Below are 22,373 nucleotides of genomic sequence, written 5' to 3' on the forward strand. Positions count from 1 at the left end.
ATCAGTAACAATATAAACCAAGATTAAGATAGACATTGTCAAAGTCATAGATATTAAACTAGTATAATATATAATAAAAGAAAATGAAAATAACAATTCTCCTCTTAACCAGTTTATGAAGAGAAAGGAAAAAACATTGGGTTTTAAATGAAAAGGGAAAAAAAACACTACACTATAACAAAACAAAAAAAGGGGGACTGGGCATCTCATTTTGAGGATACGACCCAAAAAGAGAGAGAGAGAGAGAGAGAAAGACTTTCTGATCAAATCTAAAACTTCGATTAAAAAAAGATCGTAAGAGTAATAAACCAAATTAAATGAAAATATTGGATAAAAGGTCACCATATTTGCTCAAATTTAAAGGATGTATCAAATGTCCAACTTCTTATTTTCTCTAAACTTAAACAGGACATAATGGAGGAGAGCCAGTAAATGACTGTAGGTGGATTAGAATCCTTCCACTCCAATAAAGTGGCTCTCCCAGCCGGTAAGGTCGAAACGGCTATCATACATCGAGCGGAAACAAGAATATTTCGTAAGCAAATTAGGTTGTAGATCCAGATCCAAGACTTTTGATAGTGTTTTAAAAACATCTCTGCAAAAGTTATCTGGCTTTATACAAGACCAATACTTATGAGTTAAAGCATCCAGCTCAATATTACATCTGTCACAAGTAGGATTAATACTGGAGAAAATATGCGCTGGTTTATCCTTTGACACATGGGCCCGATGCGCTACCTTGAACCGTATCAAGGAACGACAGGCACAAATAGATGAGTTGTTAACCAAATGAAAAGTTTTACTCCATTGATTATCTGAAAATGACTCTTTATCATTAGATATCATTCGTGAACTCGATAAGCATTTATAGATTAAGCTAACAACCTTTTTTGAAATGGACTCTCCAGGAGGCGCTCATGGTGTGAGGTACATTTTGGCTTCGCTCCATTCCCTTTACTTCTTTTACCCGTAACCACCCTTATTTAATCTGTTTATACCTACACTAATAGGTTTATAACACAAATATATCTTTGAACTTTGATTTTAACTCGCTGGAAATGTGAACCAGAGGACGAGAAGTTAAAAATGGGAAAGACTCCAACAGCAACGGGAAAAAAAAGATGGCGATCCTAAAGCATCTAAGCAAATACCAATAACTTTTGAAATAATGTCGAATCTTCTAGAGGAAAAACTTAATCAAAGATTTGCTGTGTTTGAAGAAGTTTTGACGATGATTCAAGATGACATTAGATCGTTTAGATGTGAAATTGATCAACAGCAAACTAGAATTTCAGAACTGGATGCTGCCCGTTGGCAGAGGACAAAAGATTGAAGCCCTGGAAAAAAATCTGGCTTCAACATCCCATGTTGGAACGTTATAAATCCAAGATTATTGATCTCGAAGATCAATCCCGATGACAGAACTTGCGGATAATCGGGCTTCCCAAAGATATCGAGACGGCCGATCCTACCAAATACTTTTCTCAATTTTTAATGGATGTGTTTGGTTCAGAGGTTTTGGAGGCCCCTCCATTGCTCGATCGCGTGCACCATACATTGCGCCCCAAACCTTCCAGAGAATTTAAACTGAGACCCATTATTATTCTGTTCCATTATGCTCACATGAAGGATCGTGTGGTGCGAGCTGCGTAGCGGAAAGATATGATCGAATTTCAAAGTTTCAAATTTTGCCTCGTTGAAGATTTCAGTCCTGAAGTTCTGAGGGAATGGATAGCTTTTAAACCACAGATGTCAGAATTTTATCAAAAAGGCCTTAACCAGCGTTGCTGTTTCCAGCACGTTTGAAAATAGTTCTTGCCGATAACTCTCGTCGTCTGTTTAAATCTCCGGATGAAGCTCAGTTTTCTTGACAATCAGCGTTCCTCTGCTCCGGACTAATTAACGGACTGTTGTTTATTCTCTTTGTTCTTACATGCTTGTTTTTTCAGTAGATCCAGATCCAAAACTTTTGATAGTGTTTTCAAAACATCTCTCCAAAAGCTTACAGCTTTGGATTTTTATAATCTGAGGGCTTTTGCCCTGGGTTTGTAGGGTAGGTATTTTTCATATTTTCGGATAAGTTTTCTTTCTTTACTGATTCTGTATTTTATTTATTCTTTTTTACTTTTTATTTTTCTTTCTTTGAAACTTTATAGGCCTATATCCTTGCTAAATGTGGATTCCAAGATATTTTCAAAATTACTGGCAACTAGACTGGAGAAAGTATTGCCTCCAATTATTTCTGTTGACCAGACTGGATTTATTAAAAATCATTATTCCTTCTTTAATATTAGGAGATCAATGAATATTGTTTATACTTCTTCATCCAGAACTCCAGAATGTGTCATTTCACTGGACACTGAGAAAGCTTTTGACAGAGTCGAATGGACATATTTGTTTAATTCGCTTGAGAAATTCAATTTTAGTCCGATATTTATATCTTGGATTAAACTGATACACCTTACCCCCTTCGGCTTCGGTATTTACCAATAATCAAAGATCTCCCTTTTTTCAGTTATTTCCTGGTACTCGGCAGGGTTGCCCTCTTTGTCCATTATTATTTGATATTGCCCTGGAACCTTTAGCTATTGCTATTCGTGACTCTCCTAATATATTTGGCATTACCCGCAGGAATGAGATACACAAACTATCACTATATGCAGATGATTAATTATTATATATCTCTAACCCTGAGAAATCCATTCCGGCAGTTTTAGCTCTGCTTCCTCAGTTGAGTAACTTTTCCGGTTACAAATTGATTAATAAGAAGCATAAGGACTTATTGAAGTTCAATTTTTTTTCCTAAATCCTTTTTTAATACTGTTGATTCCAAAAGTTCCTCATATATGGCAGAATAAAAATCTCAGATTAAGTAAAAAATACTTACGTAGAACATAGACATAGAACATAGAATAGTACAGCACAGTACAGGCCCTTCGGCCCACAATGTTGTGCCGACCCTCAAACCCTGCCTCCCATGTAAGCCCCCCATCTTAGATTCCTCCATATACCTGACTAGTAGTCTCTTAAACTTCACTAGTGTATCTGCCTCCACCACTGACTCAGGCAGTGCATTCCATGTACCAACCACTCTCTGAGTAAAATACCTTCCTCTAATATTCCCCTTGAACTTCCCACCCCTTACTTTAAAGCCATGTCCTCTTGTATTGAGCAGTGGTGCCCTGGGGAAGAGGCGCTGTCTATCCACTCTATCTATTCCTATTATCCTCTACACCTCTATCATGTCTCCTCTCATCCTCCTTCTCTCCAAAGAGTAAAGCCCTAGCTCCCTTAATCTCTGATCATAATGCATACTTTCTAAACCAGGCAGCATCCTGGTAAATCTCCTCTGTACCCTTTCCAATGCTTCCACATCCTTCCTTTCGTGAGGTGACCAGAACTGGACACAGTACTCCAAGTGTGGCCTAACCAGAGTTTTATAGAGCTGCATCATTACATAGCGATTCTTAAACTCTATCCCTCGACTTATGAAGGCTAACACCCCATAATCTTTCTTAACTACCCTATCCACCTGTGAGGCAACTTTCAGGGATCTGTGGACATGCACCCCGAGATCCCTCTGCTCCTCCACACTACCAAGTATCCTGCCATTTACTTTGTACTCTGCTTTGGAGTTTGTCCTTCCAAACTGTACCATCTCACACTTCTCCGGGTTGAACTCCATCTGCCACTTCTCAGCCCACTTCTGCATCCTATCAATGTCTCTCTGCAATCTTTGACAATCCTCTACACTATCTACAACACCACCAACCTTTGTGTCGTCTGCAAACTTGCCAACCCACCCTTCTACCCCCACATCCAGGTCGTTAATAAAAATCACAAAAAGTAGAGGTCCCAGAACAGATCCTTGTGGGACACCACTAGTCACAATCCTCCAATCTGAATGTCCTCCCTCTACCACCACCCTCTGCCTTCTGCAGGCAAGCCAATTCTGAATCCACCTGGCCAAACTTCCCTGGATCCCATGCCTTCTAACTTTCTGAATAAGCCTACCGTGTGGATCCTTGTCAAATGTCTTACTAAAATCCATATAGATCACATCCACTGCACTACCCTCATCTATATGCCTGGTCACCTCCTCAAATAACTCTATCAGGCTTGTTAGACACGATCTGCCCTTCACAAAGCCATGCTGAATGTCCCTGATCAGACCATGATTCTCTAAATGCCTATAGATCCTATCTCTAAGAATCTTTTCCAACAGCTTTCCCACCACAGACGCAAGGCTCACTGGTCTATAATTACCCAAACTATCCCTACTACCTTTTTTGATGGGGGACATTTTGGCCAATTCCCTGCCCTCCCCTTTAATGGCTGCACGCCAGGTTTAATTCCCAACCGTTCTAACGGAACTGGCTCCAGCCTGAAGCTGTCTGTCGTTCGGAGCATTCCCACAGTGATGTATTTCCGCCTCCTGTCCAGTGGCACAGCTTCCAGTGGATGTGCGGGTTTGAGACTCCCCCACGAGACCCCGGGGAATTAGACAGGAAGAGCCCGGGGGCCGGGGCTCAGTCTGGGACACTGGTGTCCCGGGGCGGGATTATCCCGGGAGAGAATCCTTTTGCTCCCTTTGCTGAGGACGGTGCATTCGGCAGTCTGGCTGATATAATGATGTTAAATTGACAAATACCTCGGCAGTGACCCTGGATCTGCAGCGATCTCGGACACGGCCCTGAAGTGTGATTTTATAATCATCGGTTCCCCGCTGCAGAGTGACGGTGAGAAACGGGACTGATTATTCAATCTGTCACTCATTGTCACCGGTCAGTTAATTGTGTGTGATTCTGAGTGAGTCGGGAGCAGCTTATTTATCCCTGCACACGAGCAGCTCACACATTGTTTAATTTACATTTGTCATGATGAAATCAATAAACCACTGTAATTTCCTGTCTCGGTGTCGGACTCGAGTCTCACTAGAGGAGAAACAGTACCCTGGGGTTACTGCTGCCCACCGCACCCGGTGAACTGCAATAATGGTGTGAGCTCCTCACACTGGTACGGCAGCGTCTCAGCTCCAGGCTGAGGGATGTCAGTCTGATAGTGTCTGGTCCCCAGGATCTGTTCACTCCCCATCCCGGCTGACCACCGCATCCTCTCACGCTAGATACTCGCACTATCCTGATCCCCACCTTCCTGCGTGCTTTCTTGCTCTCACAGTCAAAAACAATAAAGGAGATTGGAAGCTCATATACTGTATAATATCGGACCCACGTCCACCAAGGTCGCAAACAGAAGGGAACAGAAGCAATCAACACGGGCTGAAGCTCCCTCTTTACAGACCTGGCACACAAACCCGGGGCCAGACAGAGTCAAGCTTCCTCCGCACAGACCCAGCTCACACCCCCACAATCAAAGCATCTCATAATCTTATACACCTCTATCAGGCCACCTCTCATCCTCTGTTGCTCCAAGGAGAAAAGGCCAAGTTCACTCAACCTATTCTCATAAGGCATGCTCCCCAATCCAGGCAATATCCTTGTAAATCTCCTCTGCACCCTCCCCATGGTTTCCATATCCTTCCTGTAGTGAAGCGACCAGATCTGAGCCAGTACTCCAAGTGGGGTCTGACCAGTGTCTATATAGCTGCAACATTACCTCTCGGCTCCTAAATTCAATGCCACGATTGATGAAGGCCAATATACCGTACACCTTCTTAACCACGGAGTCAACCTGCACAGCTGCTTTGAGCATCCTATGGACTCGGACCTCAAGAACCCTCTGATGCTCCACACTGCCAGGAGTCTTACCATTAACACTACCTGTAAAAGTACAACGAAGGAATAGGGAAAAAGCCGAAGAAGGTGAATGCGTACGGATAACTGCATTCTACTCTTTATTTGTTGTTTAATCTCCCCGAGGGGAGGTGCAGCATTCCGAGGGGCACTGCAATACCGGGTCGATGCACGGAGTGGACGAAGGAAGCCCCTATTCCATCTTCCTGTTCCAAAAATCAATGTAATATATGGTCCCAGATAAGGGACGCATCAGATTTTAAACTGATAAGAACTGATTTTTTTGAAAAATATACTTTATTCAGAAATATTACAAAATAAAATTATTTGCAAAAAAACATTTGTTGACCCTAAGTCCTTATAGAATAAATAAAGTTATTTACAATAAATCATGTGTTTACTCTGTCCTTATTCAAAATAAAGATGTTTACAATAAATCATTCATTGACTCTCATTCCTTTACTGATGTTCCATTACGTTCTATACCTTTCCACATTTCCAGCCACTCCTGTAGCACGATGTTGATTCATCTATCCACACCACTGAGGAGAGGAATACTCTTCGCCACCCGACTCCTCGCACTCCCGCGCGCGGGTGACAAACCGAAAACTGTGGTCCTTCTCCACCCGGCTTTTGCGGTGGCTGCACCAAGTTTGAGTGCATCCCTCAGCACGTGATTTATAATTTAAATTTTTAATATTTACTATCGATTTGTACTCCAGGGAGCACGAAGAGCAGAATCAAATATCGCTGTGATGATTGTACGCTCTAGTATCAATTGTTTGGCAACAATAAAGTACTCCTGCAGCTGAGAATGTGCCAGTCGGCAGCACATTCTCCCACGGACATCTCCATGTGCTGGTAAATCATCAATTTTCGGGCCGACCGAAGAGCGTCCTTCACCGAGTTGATGATCTGACAGCAGCACCGGATGTTGGTCTCCGTGTGCGTCCCCGGGAACAGCCCGTAGATCAGAGAGTCCTCTGTTACGCAGCTGCTGGGGTTGAAACGTGACACCGTCCCTTCCGTCATCCTCCACACCCTCTCTGCGAACTGACAGTGTGCGAAGAGGTGGGTCACAGACTCCTCCTCACTGCAGTCCTCCCGTGAGCAGTGGGGAGCGGAGACGATGTTCCAGGCGTACAGGAGGGATCTGACTGGGAGGGCCCCTCTCATCGCCAGCCAGGCAAGGTCCTGGTGATTGTTGGTGAGGTCTGGCGATGAGGCATTTTGCCAGATGAACTGGACGGTCTGCTCAAGGAACCACCCCACTGTGTCCATCTCGTCCTTCTCCTGCAGTGCCTGCAGGACATTACGTGCCGACCACTGCCTGATGACCCTGTGGTCAAAGGCGTTCTCCTGGAAGAACTTTTCTATGAAGGACAGGTATGGCAGCAATGACCAGCTGACTGGGGCGTTGCGCGGGAGTGGGGCCAGACCCATCCTTCCTAGCCCGGGTGACAGGTACAACCTGGGCACATAGTGGTACTTGGTGCCCACATACCTGGGTTCTACACACAACCTGATGCAGCCACACACGAAGCTGGCCATCAGGATGAGGGCGACATTGGGGACATTCTTGCCCCCATTATCCAGGGACTTGTGCATGACGGTCCGTCTCACCCGCTCCACCTTGGATCCCCAGACGAATCTGAAGACAGCGCGGGTGATTTCCGAGCTGCAGGAGCTGGGGACGGGCCACACCTGCGCCAAGTACAGCAGTCCTGAGAGCACCTCACACCTGATGACCAGGTTCTTGCCCGTTATCGACAGGGAGCGCCCTCCCCACAGTCCCAGTCTCTGTTTCACCTTGGCAGTCCGCTCCTGCCAGTTCTTGTTGCACGCCTCAGCCCCTCCAAACCAGATCGCCAACACCTTCACGTGGTCAGACCTGATGGCGAAGGGGACGTTGGATCGGTCCGGCCAGTTGCCGAATAGCATAGCTTCGCTCTTCGTGCGGTTGACCCTGGCCTCCGACACTAGCTCAAACTGTTCGCAGATGCCAATCAACCTGCAAACTGACCTCAGATCAGAGCAGAAGAGGGTGACGTCGTCCATGTACAGGGAGGTTTTCACTTGGGTCCCTCCACTGCCTGGCAGCATCACCCCTCTTATGCCCTCATCCCTCCTGATGGCTTCGGCAAAGGGTTCAATGCAGCAAACAAGACAGGGGAGAGAGGTTTCCCACCCATTGACCTGGACTGCACTGCAGATGTCTGTGTCGAGCAGTCTGATCTGATTTCGGATTCCCTCCCCAAAACCAATTTTGGAGAGCACATCCGCCATGTACGTGTGCGATATCCTGTCGAAGACTTTCTCCTGGTCCAAGCTGAACAGGCAGGCGTTCACCCCCGTCCTGCACATCGGCGATGGTGTCCCTCAGCAGCGTGAGGCTGTCTGAGATCTTCCTGCCCGGTACAGCACAGGTTTGGTCCGGGTGGATCACCTGTCCCAGAGCAGACTCGACCCTGTTGGCAATGGCCTTCAACAGGATCTTGTAGTCCACATTCAGGAGAGATGGGTCTCCAATTCCTGATGTCCTCCCTTTCCCCCTTCTGCTTGTAGATGAGGGTGATCCTGCCCTTCCTCATGGACTCTGACATACTGCCGGCCAGAAGCATAGCGTTGTACACTTCCAGCAGGTCTGGGCCCATCCAGTGTACTTGGCGCAGGTCTGGCCCGTCCCCCGCTCCTACAGCTCGGAAATCACCCGGGCTGTCTTCAGATTCGTCTGGGGATCCAAGATGGAGCGGGTGAGACGGACCGCCATGCACAAGTCCCTGGACAACGGGGGCAAGAACGTCCCCAATGTCGCCCTCACCCTGATGGCCAGCTTCGTATGTGGCTGCATCAGGTTGTGTGTAGAGCCCAGGTATGTGGGCACCAAGTACCACTATGTGCCCAGGTTCTACTTGTCGCCCTGGCTGCGAAGGATGGGTCTGGCCCCACTCCCGCGCAACGCCCCAGTCAGCTGGTCGTTGCCGGCATACCTATCCCACGTAGCAAAGTTCTTCCAGGAGAACGCCTTTGACCACAAGGCCATCAGGCAGTGGTCGGCACGAAGTGTCCTGCAGGCACTGCAGGAGAAGGACGTGATGGACACAGTGGGGTGGTTCCCTGAGCAGACTGTCCAGTTCATCTGGCAAAATGCCTCATCGCCAGATCTCACCAACAGGCACCAAGACCTCGCCTGGCTGGCGGTGAGAGGGGCCCTCCCAGTCAGAGCCCTCCTGTACGCCCGGAACGTCATCTCCGCACCCCACTGCCCACGGGAGGACTGCAGTGAGGAGGAGTCTGTGACCCACCTCTTTGCACACTGCCAGTTCGCAAAGAGGGTGTGGAGGAGGATGGACGGGCTAGTGTCACGTTTCATCCCCAGCAGCTGCGTGACAGAGGACTCTCTGATCTACGGGCTGTTCCCGGGGACGCACACGGAGACCAACATCCGGTGCTGCTGGCAGATCATCAACTCGGTGAAAGACGCTCTTTGGTCAGCCCGAAACTTGGTGATCTACCAGCACATGGAGATGTCAGTGGGAGAATGCTGCCGACTGGCACACTCTCGGCTGCAGGAGTACGTGCTGAGGGACGCACTGAAACTTGGTGCAGCCACCGCAAGGGCCCGGTGGGGAAGGACCACAGTATAGGTTTCTCCACCCGTGGGAGTGGGAGGGGTCGGTGGGCGAGGAGTATACCCCTCAACAATGAGATGCTAAGCTGAACTACTGGAGTGCCACATGGGTGGCTATAAACACGGGTATTTTACTGAGTATAATGGAAACGTATGTAAAGGATGAAAAGTTATTGAATGGTTTACTGTATATATTTATTTTTGAATAAAGTATATTTTGAAATAAAAAAAAAAAAAAAATCTGTTCTTATCAGTTTAATATCTGATACGTCCCTTATCTGGGGACCATATATTAAATTGATTTTTGGAACAGGGAGATGGAATAGGGGCTTGCTCCGTCCACTCCGCGCATCGACCCGGTATTGCAGTGCCTCCGGGAACGGTGCACCTCCCCTCGGGGAAACTAACAACAAATGAAAAATAGAATCCGGTTGTCTCTATGCTTCCTGTTTCTGCCCCGCAGGCTACATTTGTTTTTAATGAGGGGACACAGCAGCTCAAAGGCAACCATGGGAAAATGGCAACAGAAACAGCACGCACACAATTTACAGCAGTCGTGGATAAAGTCAGGTCGGCAGGAAAACACACGCAGACGATTAATAACGAACGTGGGAATAAAGTACACACACACACATTCAAGGGAAAAGTCAATACGATGCCCGAGCCCCTTCACTGTACAGGCACGGCTCAATGCTATCAGGGGCAATCACCAACCCTATTCAATGCACAGCTTACCAACAATTTCCTCCAGCGCTGTTCCACGGTTCTCAGCCTGGAATGAAGCAGAGTGGTCCCTCGGAAATGGCAAAGAGAGCGTCCAGCCCTTCTCATGCAGGAAGGCTGAAGTGCCCGGCCCAGGTAATTCACAGGAACGCTAACGACTCGGTGCCGGCAGGGTTAAGCTGATTACAAGGCCGGTGGTTAGGTGTGCAGTGATGGGCGAGGAGGGGTCAATCCTTGATTGGCAGGGGGCGTGTCTTCTGACCAGGCGTGGGCGGTGCTGTCACGTGACAGTCAGCACAGTCCACCCCTCGGCAGCCTCGCCACTCGCCAGGCGTTACCGCAGTGAAAAGGAAAGGAATACATCTTACTCTATTTATAAGGTGAACGCTATATCTGACTATACAGAACTAAAGTAAGACAGACGTGCTCATAAAAATTTGGCAGACAACATAATATACACACAGCGATGATAAATAACGAGAATGAGTGCAATCGCCCAGTTGCCCACCACCCCACCGCCACAAAGCTCCTTCCACAGGGTGTAGAGGTCAGGGTTGGGGATCCATGTCCATGTACAGCTGCCTGCGCGTAAAACGGGGAGGGCTTGTCTCCAGCCCTTGCCTCTGCCCCCACTGCATCTATTCAAGGAGAGTGATACCATCCCGCACGGTCCTCCCGTTAGCTGGTGTCATGAGGGGCAGGATCACTGACTATATCGGGGTGCGCGGTGCTGACCAGGTATCCTGTGAGGGTACCGGTCACCCGGGTGTTTTATAAAAAATTACGGTCGCAGGCTCCCTGGTAGATGCCGTTGACCAGCGCCCACTCTCTAACAACCCGGGTGCCCTGACTGACCGTACCCCATTGCGGGCGCCGGTGTAGATCCCACTCCAGGAGGGTGGGGTATCGGACCCTCACAGCGGTCACCACCCGATCCCACAGGGTAGAGCCTACCCGGATCTTCGGCTGCGGCGCCCGTGGGGTGTTGTTGATCAGACAGGCTCCCCGGGGCGCTCGCCTCTTAATGAGAGAGGCTCATGTTGGGGCCCCCCTCATCCCACAGCCGGAGCAGCCCCGCGGCCAGGTGCTCGCAACGTGGGTCCAACTGCTCGGGCCAGTCCACCGGTTTACCGTGGTCCGCCAGGCCTCAAATCCCTCTCTCGTCGGTCCAGCCGGGAATCCTACGCTCGGTGCCTCTACTGGCCATTTTGCCCCTGTTCCAGAACACTTTCCCCACGCAGCGCCAGTGAGGAAACAGATTCTGCAGGTCTCAAAGTCAAGGGCTCTGGGCTCACAGTCTGGGTAGTGAAGGATTTTATTTACAGAAGGCAAACGGGGGAAAATGGCAACGGAAGCAACACGTGCACAACTTACAGTAGTCGGATCAGCAATAAATCACATTAAATCGCGTGGGGACAAAGTATACAACCACCCTTGACTTTGTGCAGGCGCGGCTCTTCTGCTTAGGGACAATATCCACACTCCCAACCCTATTCAAAGCACAACTCACGGACAGCACGGTGGTCCCTCGGAGGCAGCACAAAAGAGAAAGGGTCATGCACACGTGGGCTGCTTTATAGGTCTGGAAGGTCCAGCCCAGGTGATTCACAGGGAAGCCAATGGCTCGGTGCCAGCAGGGTTAAACTGATTACAAAGGCCAATTACCCGAGGCCAAGTACAAGGCTAATTAACGAGGCCAATGGTGAGGTGTGCATTGATGGGCCAGGCGGGGTCAAACCTTGATTGGCAGGTGACGTGTTTCCGGCCAGGTAAATGGGCAGAGCCGTCACGTGACGGTCCCGACCCCCCCCACCCCCCCGAGTTCAGATGCCAACTGCGTTTCATTGGCTTTGTATCTGGAGTCGGCACAATGACAAAGCTGCGTCCGGTCTGATCTAATCACTCAATTCAGACCCAAACAGGAAATGTGCAGGTTTCATTTAAACCCCTCCATGTGTATGAACACTAATTACTATTCACATTCCTCCAGCCTCACTGGACAGGAAACATCAAGTGAGAAACAGCAGGAGGCGGCCATTCAGCCCCGCTAACCATCAACAAGATGACGGCTGCTCTCCCATCTCAGCCACATGTTTCTGCCCGATCCTCATTTCCTCGATCCCTCCGGTCTCCACACATCTGCCGGCCTCTGTTTTATGTGAGGACGATCACTGAGTCTTCACCGGCCTCTGTGGTGGGGATTTACAGACATTCACCACCCTCGGAATGGAGACATTTCCCCTCATCTCAGTCCCGGACAGTCCACCCCCTTTTTCAGAGACTGGGATCCCTGGTTCAGCCGGTAATGATGTTGTGCATTTCAATGTGTTCACCTCTCAGTCCTCGATTCTCTAAATGAAAGGGTTATCACATTTGATCTTTCTTCATATGATGACCCCACCACTCCAGGGATCAGTCTGGTGAATCTTCATTGCACTCTCTATAACAAATACTCTCTAATCTCTTTGTTAATCCTCTATGGAATTAATTTCCATCTTCTGCAGCCCCGTGTTGCCCCAACCACTCACCTCCCACCCCCGTCACTATTTCCACCTTCCCACCTCCCCCTCACCTGGACCCACCTCTCACTCCCCAGCTCTTGCCCCATCCCCACCCCTCACCTCTTTTCTCGGACTATTTCCCGTCCACTCTCAGTCCAGAGGGAGGGTCTCGGCCCGAAATGTTGACGGTCCATTTCCCTCCACAGATGCTGCCCGACCCACTGAGTTCCTCCGGCAGTTTGTTCTTTGGTCTGTGTGACCCGTGTTAGTGTGGGGAGCGGGATTTTACACCATATTCCCGGTACAGTCTCAACAAAACACAAATAATTGTCACTTTTCCCGGACCATCGGCCCCGCTTGCAGGGCAACAGTCTGCCGGTGTTTGCCCCCCAATGTGGTGAATCGCCACCACCGTGGGCTCAGACATTTCCACAGATGAGCCCCTCCTGTCCCCACCGGGACAAACATCCTGTCCGCCCCCTCTCTCACCGTCTTCATCCTCTCCCTCCCCGGGGAACCGGCATCAAACCGACGGGCCGAGCGGTCTCCTCCTACCTCTCAGCGACACATCAGACTCCGGCCGCAGGAGACGCTTCACAAACGCCCCAACTTCCCTCGGAGGGAAATGGAAATAAATCAGAAAGCGGACATTTACTTTGACGGTTGTCCCGCCGTGACGGAAAGTTCGGGAGACGGAGTCAGCGGGGGTAACGCCCTCTCGGCTGGTCCGCCTCCACTATTGGTTGGAAGCAGTGATTGACATTGCTTCGCACCAATGGGAATAGCGCAGCGCGTGACTCCCCTGTTGACAGCGGTGGGGGAGGGGCTGGTCACGTGATCAGTAGCCCAGCCGTTAAACCGACCAAGCTCGAGCTCACCAGCGCGCGGGGCACAAAAGGCCCCGGATGATCGGTTGAGGTGAGAAGGGGTCTCCGGGTTGGGGGTCTCACCGGGCGGCGTTTCCAACACCGACTTCGGGTAGTTGCTGTGACTCCGGACTCCGTGACCCGCAATCCCGGGACAGTCCTGCTCTCTTCCCTCTCTCTCAGCCCCACCATCCGTACACGGGCCCCGGGGAGCTTCCGGCTGATGAGGGAATGGGAACCGATGGGTCTCTCAGACAGAGCTGAGCTCCAGCTGTCTAAATGCAAGGATCGGGAACTCGGAGAAAGAGAACAAAATCTTTTACATCAGCTGTTGTGAAAATCACCTTTGTTCTGCCTCCAGTCACAAACAAGAGAAAATCTGCAGATGCTGGAAATCCGAGCAACACACACAAATTGCTGGAGGAACTCAGCATTAGTACTCTTTTCCATAGATGCTGCCTGGCCTGCTGAGTTCCCCCAGCATTTTGTGTCTGTTGCTGGTTCTACCTCCTCTTGTTCTGGACTTTTCTACCCGTGAGAACATGTTTTGTCCCATTCTCTCTGGGTACATAATGATATCAAACACCTTTGCCCTGGGCAACAAGTAGCTTTCACATCACAAATGTGCCAGACTCCAATGAGACAGACTACTGCCCTTCCCTTCATATTCATTGGCATTGCCATCACTGAGTTCACCACCGTCAGTCACCTGGGGGAGGGTTCAGGGGAAATATTTGTGTACAATACAGAAACTGGTGTTACCTGTGTGTATTGTGGTGATGCAAAAGTTGCTGGAGAATTTGCAAGTGGGAAGAAGTGGAGTGATATTTGGAAATCTGACTTTTAAGCGTCATTTAGCAAGCAAATGACACATGGACTGTGTGCAAAAGCTCTGGCAAGAAAATCCATCATTACCTGTTACAGGCCTGCAACTTAGGTTGTGTGAGAGTGTAGATGAACTTAAACAAACCCAGAGGAGATCAAAGTTCTTATAGACAGTGATTTGATAGCTGTTAAAATGAATACCTCTCTATATAAAATTCACTGTGCACATGTGGAAAAATTGCATAATACAAGCTTTATGTGCACACTGGTCATTACAAATTTGAGGGGAGATTGGTGGGAAGGTGGGGAGAGCTCCGGTGTCCCTGATGCCATGACGTACAAGATGTGCATCCAGCTGCAGCTTGTAACCCTGCAGTTTAAGGAGTTGGAACTTGAAATGGATGAATTCCGGATCATCCAGGAGTCGGAGGGGATGATAGATATGACATGAAGAGAGGTGAGTTACACCCAAGGTGCAGGACGCAGGAAACTGGGTGAGAGTCAGGAAGGGGAATGAGGTTAAATAGCCATCGCAGAGTACTCTTGTGGCCATCCCCCACAACAACAGGTGGACCACTTTAGAAACTGTTGAGATTACCTGGCAGAGAAAAGTCAAAGGGGTGATAGGGGATTTGTTAGTGAGGGGAACAGAACAAGAGGGGACTAATATCCCAGTGGTAAGGCTCGCTAGTGCTAGTGTGGGGAGAGGGGGGGTGTGGTTAAAATAAGTTGTAGGGGAAATGGGAGCCAGAATGACAGAACAGATAGTGGAGAGGGTGAATTGAATTGAATTGACTTTATTACATACGTCCTTCATATACATGAGGAGTAGAAATCTTTACATCTCCATCTAAATGTTAAAAGTGCAATTCACAGTAATTTATAACAGATAGTTTATACATAGGACAGTCGATATAACATAGTTTACAATTGTATCAGCATGAATTAATCAGTCTGATGGCCTGGTAGAAGATGATGTCCCGGAGCCTGTTGGTCCCTTTGCTGTGGTACCGTTTCCTGGATGGGAGCAGCAGGAACAGTTTGTGGTTGTGGTGAATTGGGTCCCCAATATCCTTTGGGCCCCTTTTACACACCTGTCTCTGTAAATGTCCTGAATAGTGGGAAGTTCACATCTACAGATGTGCTGGGCTGTCTGCACCACTCTCTGCAGGTTCCTGCGATTAAGGGAAGTACAGTTCCCATACCAGGCAGTGATGCAGCCAGTCAGGATGCTCTCAATTGTGTGTCCCTGTAGAAAGACCTTTGGATTTTGGGCCCCATCCCCAACTTCTTCAACTATCTGCGGTGAAAGAAGTGCTGCTGTGCTCTTTTCACAACACAGCCGGTATGTACAGACCATGTACATGAAAGATGGCAAATGGAGTTTAATGCTGGTGAGTGTGAGATGCTACATTTTGGTAGGATAATCAAAATAGGACATACATGGTAAATGGTAGGGCATTGAAGAATGCAGTAGAACAGAGGGATCTGGGAGTAATGGTGCATCATTCCCTGAAGGTGGAATCTCATGTGGATAGGGTGGTGAAGAAAGCTTTTGGTGTGCTGGCCTTCATAAATCAGAGCATTGAGTATAGGAGCTGGAATGTAATGTTAAAATTGTACAAGGCATTGGTAAGGCCAAATTTGGAGTATTGTGTACAGTTCTGGTCACCGAATAATCGGAAAGATGTCAACAAAATAGAGAGAATACAGAGATTTACTAGAATGTTACCTGGGTTTCAGCACCTTAGTTACAGAGAAAGGTTGAACAAGTTGGGTCTTTATTTTTTTGGGGCGTAGAAGGTTGAGGGGGGTCTTGACAGAGGTATTTAAAATTATGAGGGGGATAGATAGAGTTGACGTGTATAGGCTTTTTCCATTGAGAGTAGGTGAGATTCAAACAAGAGGACATGAGTTGAGAGTTAGGGGGCAGAAGTTTAGGGGTAACATGAGGGGAGTGGTAGAGTGTGGTAGCTGTGTGGAATGAGCTTCCAGCAGAAGTGGTAGAGGCAGGCTCGATATTGTCATTTAAAGTAAAATTGGATAGCTGTATGGACAGGAAAGGAATGGAGGGTTATGGGCTGAGTGCAGTTTGGTGGGACTAGGTGAGAGTAAGCATTCAGCATGGACTAGAAGGGCTGAGATTGCCTGTTTCCATGCTGTAATTGTTATATGGTTATATGTGAGATCCTTGGTGATGTTTATGCTGAGGAATTTAAAGCTGTTCACCTTCTTAACCCCAGATCCATTGATGTCAATAGGGGTTAGCCTGTCTCCATTCCTCCTGTCGTCCATAATCAGCTCCTTTGTTTTTGTGACAATGAGGGAGAGTTTGTTTTCTTGACATCAGTCAGATGTTGTTCAGACCTCAGACAGAGTCAGCAATCAAATGGTTGAGCATGGTGCGATGAATGTGCTGAGCTGTGTATATCACAATGCAAGAAGCATCGTAGGAAAGCCAGATGAGCTCAGGACAGGGAATTATGAAGTTGTATCCATTGTGGGGACTTGGTTGCATCCAACAGTTTGAGGGATTTAGAGGAATAAATTTGTAGAGAGATTGCACCATGCCAAGATGCAAAGGTTGTTCCAGTAAGTGATTTTAACTTTCCATATATTGACTGGGACTCCCATACAGCAAAAGGACTAGATGGAGTAGAGTTTGTCAAATGTGCCCTTAATCTGTAATTTGAATTCCTGACGTAGAAGTGTGCAGTAAGCTGTTAGGAAATGATCCAGGGCTGGTGACAGAAATTAGTGATCATAATGCCATGAGATTCAAAGTAAATATGGAAAACGAGAGGTGTGCACCACGGGTTGAGATTCTAAATTGGAGAAAGGTCAATTTTGATGGTATGAGAAAGGCTCTGACAAGTGTGGTTTGGAACAGGCTGCTTTCTGGCAAAGGAGTACTTGGTAAGTGGGAGGCCTTCCTGCTAAAATAAAAGTTGAAAAGTTACAGGTGCAGGGAACCTTGCTTTTCAAGAGATATTGAGGCCAGGATATTTTGTTCCTCTAAATGCCTCAGACTGTTGGGTGCTACCAAGACGCATGAATGACAACAGTATCATGATTCCATGCCCTGAGCTCACCTGACTTTTTTTTTTAGTTGTCTGCTTTTGGTTTCTGAAAGTTTCCCAACAGGTTTTGGGTAAGTTATTGGAATGTATGTGCAGGAACCGGATATATACTGTAAGTATTTGGATAGGTGTGGACTGATAAAGGATAGACAGCATGGCTTTGTGCACGGCAGGTCATGTCTATCCAATCTTATAGAGTCTCTTGAGGAGGTTATGAGGAAAGTGGTTGAAGGCAAGGCAGTGGATGTTGTCTACATGGACTTTAGCAAGGCACTGGGCAAAGTCTCATATGGGAGATTGGTCAAGAAGGTTCAGTCACTCAGCATTCAAGATGAGATAGTAAATTGGGTGAGTCACTGTCTTTGGGAGAAGCCAGAGTGTGGTAGCACATGGTTGCCTCTCTGACTGGAGGCCTGTGACTAGTGGTTTGCCACAGGGATCAGTGCTGTATCTGTTATTGTGTGTCATCTATATCAGTAATCTGGTTGATAGTGTGGTTAACTGGATCAGCAAATTTGTGGATCACACCAAGATTAGTGGTGTCGTGAACAGCAAGGAAGACTATCATGGCTTGCAGTGCAATCTGGATCAGCTGGAATAATGGGATAAGAAATGCAAAATGGAATTTAATGGAGACAAGTGTGAGGTGTTGCATTTTGGTTGGACCTAGGTCTTACACAGTGAATGTTAGGGCACTGAGGATTGCTGTAGAAGAAAGGCATCTGAGAATACAGGTCTGTATTTCACTGAAAGTGGTGTCACAGTTAGATAGGGATGGAAAGAAAGATTTTGGCACGTTGGCCTTTTTGAACCAAAGTACTGACAACAATAGATGGATGTTCTGTTGACTTTGTACAAGACATTGGTGAGGCCTAATTTGGAGTATTGTGTGCGGTTTTGGTCACCAACCTACAGGAAGATGTAAAAGAGGTTGAAAGAGTTCAGAGAAGATTCACAAGGATTTTGCCAGGTCTGGAGGACTTGGGTTATAAGGAAAGATTGAGCAGGTCAAGACTTTATTCCTTAGAATGTAGAAGACCGAGGGGAGATTTGATTGTGATAGAGGGGCATAGACAGGGTAAAAGCAAGCTGGCTTTCTCCACTGGGATTGGGCGGTACTACAACCAGAGGCCATGGGTTAAGGGTGAAAGGTGAGATATTAGGCGCACATGAGGGGAAACTTCTTCACACAGACGGTCATCCGGGTGTGGAATGAGCAGCCAGCACAAGTGGTGCATGCGAGCTCAATTTCAACATTTAAGAGGTTTGCATAGGTACATGGATGGTAGGGGTATGGAAGTGGGCAGTTTAAATAGTTCAGCACAAACCAGATGGCCCAAAGGGCCTGTTTCTGTGTTGTAATTTTCTGTGACTGTGACAAGAACCTGAAATAATACAAAAATTCACTCCAAGTCCTTTTAACAGCTGTGTGGACCAACCATTCATCTCAGCAGGAATTTTTTATATGGCGTTAAAACTGTGGCACTTTAAGTTAATAATACATAAAAGAAAATCCCAGATGCATGTCAAGAAAGACTATTTGTGAGAGGGTGTTTCAGTTACTGTGGGGCCAGGCATCCATGGGGCTCAGCAGGAACAGGGAATAATACCAATGGAGAGAGTCAAACTGAGCCAGGTCACAGATTGGAGATGGCAGAAATGCCCCATTCTTATAGAGACAGGAAGAGCATCAGAGAATTTGATGGTCACTCCAGATACCAGCACTGTGCCCATGCAGAAGATGATTTCTCTGTCCAACTTGGGTTGAACCTCACTGTAACAGTGTGATATCAGATCAAACCTTGGCAACTCAAGTAATCTCATCTGAAATGTTGTCCTACACCAATTGATGGATTTTGTAAATCTTTTTACAGGTTAAAAACGAGAAGGAATTTGCCTCCAGCAATCTCAAACACGGCACGCCAGTTTTGCTGTCCCTGTCAAGATATTTAAGAACTGGAGCAAGGGATCGACCATCGTTCCTGTTCAGACTGTGGGAAGGTATTCTCTCAGTCTTCTGACCGACTGACATGCCCATAACTTTCCAAGGGAAAGGCCGTTCACCTGCTCAGATAGTGGGAATGGATTCACTCGGTTATCTCAATTGAAGGTATATCAGCAAGTTCACACTGGGCAAGGCCATTCATCTGTTCTGTGTGTGAGAAAGGATTCAGTCGGTCTTCCCACCTGCGGACACACCAGTCAGTTCACATTGGGTAGAGGCTGGTCATCTGCTGAATTTCTGGGAAAGGAAAAAGGATTCACTCAGTCATCTAACCTAATGGCTCACCAGCGAGTTCAAACTGGGGAGAAGCCATTCACCTGCTCAGTCTGTGGGAAGAGATACACTGATTCATCCATCCTACAGAGACATCAGCGAATTCACACTGGGGAGAAGCCATTCACCTGCTCAGAATGTGGGAAGAGATTCACTCAGTCATCCGACCTACAGAGACATCAGCGAGTTCACACTGGGGAGAAGCCGTTCACCTGCTCATTCTGTGGGAAGAGATTCACTGATTCATCCACCCTACAGAAACACCAGCGAATTCACTCTGGGGAGAAGCCGTTCACCTGCTCAGAATGTGGCATGAGATTCACTGATTCATCCCACCTACAGAGTCACCAGCGAGTTCACACTGGGGAGAAGCCGTTCACCTGCTCAGTCTGTGGGAAGGGATTCACTCAGTCATTCACCCTACAGAGACATCAGCAAGTTCACACTGGGGAGAAGCCGTTCCCCTGCTTAGAATGTGGGAAGAGATTCACTAGGTCATCCAGACTACTGGCACACCAGTCAGTTCACACGGGGCAGAGGCCGTTCACCTGCTCAGAATGTGGGAAGAGATTCACTTGGTCATCCTGCCTACAGAGTCATCAGCGAGTTCACACGGGGGAGAAGCCGTTCGCCTGCTCAGAATGTGGGAAGAGATTCACTTGGTCATCCGATCTGCAGAGTCATCAGCGAATTCACACTGGTGAGAAGCCGTTCACCTGCTCCGAATGTGGGAAGAGATTCACTGATTCATCCCACCTACAGAGTCACCAGCGAGTTCACACTGGGGAGAAGCCGTTCACCTGCTCCGAATGTGGGAAGAGATTCACTTACTCATCCAACCTACACAGTCATCAGCGAGTTCACACTGGGGAGAAGCCGTTCACCTGCTCAGAATGTGGGAAGAGATTCACTAGGTCATCCGGACTGCTGGCACACCAGTCAGCTCACACGCGGGAGAGGCCATTCTCCTGCTCAGTCTGTGGGAAGAGATTCACTAATTTGTCCACCCTACAGAAACACCAGCGAGTTCACACTGGGGAGAGGCCGTTCACCTGCTCAGAATGTGGGAAGAGATTCACTCAGTCATCCGACCTACAGAGACATCAGCGAGTTCACACTGGGGAGAAGCCGTTCAACTGCTCAGTCTGTGGGAAGAGGTTCACTGATTCGTCCACCCTGCAGAAACACCAGCGAGTTCACACTGGGGAGAAGCCATTCACCTGAACAGAATGTGGTAAGAGATTCACCCGGTCATCCCACCTACTGGCACACCAGTCAGTTCGCACTGGGGAGAGGCCGTTCACCTGCTCAGAATGTGGGAAGAGATTCACTCACTCATCCAACCTACAGAGTCATCAGCGAGTTCACACTGGGGAGAGGCCGTTCACCTGCTCAGACTGTGGGAAGAGATTCACTCAGTCATCCCACCTACTGGCACACCAGTCAGTTCACACTGGGCCATTGTTATGAATCCCTAGGTTTCATTTTCTGTGGACTGTCATTTTAAGAGAGAGAGAGAGATTAAGAATGGAAATCAGTCTGACTTGCAGCTTGTTTACATCGCTCGCTGCTTGTTTTAACCGAGGACACAGATACTCAGAGTCAGATGGAGATGAAGGAGGAAAAATGGAAGGTTCGAAACAAGGGAACTGGTGGCCAAGGGTCACTGTTTAGAACTTTCCTCTGCCCACAAGGGTGGGTTAATTATCGATTCAGCGAACATCAAATGTGTGGTTGTCACCTCATTTGATCCATAGGAGTGGATCGGATTTGGGGTATCCTATGAAGACCACCTATGTGTTAACACTTGCCTGGGTGTGGTGTGGTAATTCACTTGAAGACGATACCCCTTGTGACAAGTCACTTCCTGTGATAATTCGTAAATGGATTTGGAACGATGACGGATAAAATCTGCAGCGACTGTTCTCTCGTTTTACCACCATGGAAACTTGAATTCACGTTATTGCCTTCTCTCGACATTTACCCTGGATTACAAATATCTCTCTCTCCTCAACTGCTCTGTGGTTGAACTGAACTTTCATAGTTCACCATCTCAAGACTCCAAGCTTTGTTTCCCCCGAGTTCAATAGTTTGGGAGTTATATTTACACACACGTACGCATAACACTGTTAACTTCTGTTTATCTTGCTTAAAATACTATATTGTTAGTAGATGCTAATAAAGATAGTGGATTTAACATCAAAACCAGACTCCAGGTGTAGTTTATTGCTGCTGGTTCGTTTCTAGAGCGTTATGGTTCATAAAAAAATGGGGCCTGCATCCTGGATATGAACAGATTTGGGGGTGTATAGATTACTAACCAACTTCATTGGTGAAATCCCTTTTGATTTATTTGTGTGGCAGAAGCAATGGATGTTGATAGATGTCTGGAAGCGCCAACCTCTGAGGCACTAAAGGACACCAGAAGGATTGCGTTTTGAGTATTGCTGAAAGGTTAAAACTTGTGAAGGTGAAATCGACAATGAGGAGGTTACAGATGCAGAGGATAATAGCTGAACATTATGTATATGAGGGTGTGTTTAAAGTGGAGGAGTTGGAGGTGTTTCCTGAAAGTAAACCTAGTGAGCTTGGGCTCCCGTACAAGTTAGAAAAATTAAAGATGGAGGCTGTGGAACGGCAGAGGCAGGTTGAGGCTAGAGAGGCAGTAAAACAGAGAGAAGAGGCAGAAAAACAGGGAAGAAGCAGAAAGACAGAG

General features: G+C 47.7%; 1 non-coding gene and 2 pseudogenes across 1 annotated transcript; 2 read left to right on the forward strand and 1 right to left on the reverse strand.

The window, feature by feature from the left end:
* Positions 1-5,879: 5,879 nt before the first annotated feature.
* LOC140208785 (U2 spliceosomal RNA) lies at positions 5,880-6,062 on the reverse strand. Its single transcript, XR_011888939.1, has one exon. It is a non-coding gene; the product is annotated as a U2 spliceosomal RNA (small nuclear RNA).
* A 3,534-nt stretch (positions 6,063-9,596) lies between these two features.
* LOC140208859 (U2 spliceosomal RNA) lies at positions 9,597-9,777 on the forward strand (annotated as a pseudogene).
* Positions 9,778-10,185: 408 nt separating this feature from the next.
* Positions 10,186-21,862, forward strand: LOC140207867 (uncharacterized; annotated as a pseudogene).
* The last annotated feature ends 511 nt before the right edge of the window (positions 21,863-22,373 follow it).

Source organism: Mobula birostris, chromosome 13 (genome assembly GCF_030028105.1).
Source record: "Mobula birostris isolate sMobBir1 chromosome 13, sMobBir1.hap1, whole genome shotgun sequence".
Classification (NCBI taxonomy): Eukaryota; Metazoa; Chordata; class Chondrichthyes; order Myliobatiformes; family Myliobatidae; genus Mobula; species Mobula birostris.